Consider the following 2,095-nt stretch of genomic DNA (forward strand, 5'->3'; position numbering starts at 1 on the left):
GGCATGAGTCTCTAAACTCCATTGTTGGGGGTGAGGAGCTCTGCTGTGTCTTGATGAATTAATGCAAGTATTTCTGTTTTCCATTCAAACATGCGTGTTCCTATCTAAGATATCCATTCCCGCCTAACTATGGAGAAGGTGATGATCAGTGCACTCATCACCTTCCTCAATCCATGAACGTGTGTCTGAAAATCACCTCCGTTCTACATCAGATTGAATGAATATCTCTTAGATTCCTTAATCAGAATCTCCGTGGTATAAGCTAGATTGATGGCGGCATTCATGAAAATCCGGAAAGTCTAAACCTTGTCTGTGGTATTCCGAGTAGAATTCTGGGATCGGATGACTGTGACGCACTTCAAACTCGCGAGTGCTGGGCGTAGTGACAGACGCAAAAGGATAGTAAATCCTATTCCGGTACGACTGAGAACCTGCAGATGATTAGCCGTGCGGTGATAGCGCACCTGGACCCTTTTCACTGGAAGGATGGATGGTAGCCATTGACAACGGTGATCCACCTACACACAGCTTGCCATAGGAGGACGTGCGTGCATGAATCAGAAGACAGAGGAAAGCAGAGATTCTGAAGACAAAGCATCTCCAAAACTCCAACATATTCTCCATTACTGCATAACAAGTAACCTTTAATCCATGCTCTCTTGTTTATTCGCAATTCAACTGATAAATATAATTGACTTCCTGACTAAGAATCGCAAGATAACCATAGATTGCTTCAAACCAACAATCTCTGTGGGATTCGACCCTTACTCACGTAAGGTATTACTTGGACGACCCAGTGCACTTGCTGGTTAGTGGTACGAGTGTGAAAAGTGTGATTCACAATTCGTGCACCAGTAGTCAAACTTTACAAATTTTTTTTACTACTATTCTAAGCACTTCTAGCATGTTGTAATCAACTTGTAGCATTTTTGAATCTTCTACGATTTTGAAAAAAATATCATATGAGTTGTCATTTGATCATCATTATCCAAGTTGTGTTTTGACTTTCAAACTTAGCAACTAGGATGTTTCTTGGTTCTTCTAGTATAATGGTGATTATGAAAGTTGGTTTATATATTATTACCAACATTGTCTCCCCTTAAATCAAGTTTGTGAAATTGAAGATCAATATACTTGGATTTTTCATGGAATACTAGATATTTACAAAGTGTAATAGCCAACTTGTTATCCCAAAATATTGTTGTTCGAGTACTTTGCCTTTCGTTTAAATATTTAAAATTTTTTCAAGAATTCTTCTTAACCATACTGGTTGTGTAGCACAACTTACTGCTACTATATATTCTGCTTCTGCTATAGAGAAAACAACTATTGATTATTTTTTCGATGACTATGAAATTGCACCAGAACTAAAATGAAATACAAATACTGAAGTACTTTTTCTTATTTCTATATCTCCGGCCCAATCACTATCGGTGTAGCCAACAAGATTTACTTCATTAATATTTTCATAATAAATACCATCATCTAAAGTACCTTTGATATATAGAAGAATTCTTTTTACTACTTGCAAATGGTTGGTATAAAGCTCTTCCATAAATCTATTTAGTAATCCAAATTCAAACACAAAATCTGGTCTTTTTGCATTCAAGTACCTCAGACTTCCAATCAAACTCTTGTAATAAGTGAAATTTACTGCTCTTCCTTTATCTTCTCTCAGCAACTTAAACTTCTCTTTGACTAGAGTAGGAACTGGTTTTTGAATGCTCCATCTGAAATTTTTTCAAAGTATCATTTGCATATTTTTTTTGTGAAATAAAAATTCTATCATCTTTCTAAATGACTTCGATGCTGAGAAAATAAGACATCAAGTCCATATCTGTCATTTCAAAGTGCTTTATCATAGCCTCTCTAAATTCTGTAATTATCTTCAAATTATTACCAGTAAATATCAAATCATCAACATAAATACACGATCAAGATACCTCTAGGTTCAATAAACTTGATGTAAAGAGCATGTTCAAATAGACATTTTCTAAAACCATTCTCAATGAAATAAGAATCAATCTTCTTATACCATGCTCTTGGTGTTTGATTTAACCAATACAATGCTTTTTTTAACCTGTAAACTTTATCT

The sequence above is a fragment of the Arachis ipaensis genome, chromosome B03 (genome assembly GCF_000816755.2).
Source record: "Arachis ipaensis cultivar K30076 chromosome B03, Araip1.1, whole genome shotgun sequence".
NCBI classification, from domain to species: domain Eukaryota; kingdom Viridiplantae; phylum Streptophyta; class Magnoliopsida; order Fabales; family Fabaceae; genus Arachis; species Arachis ipaensis.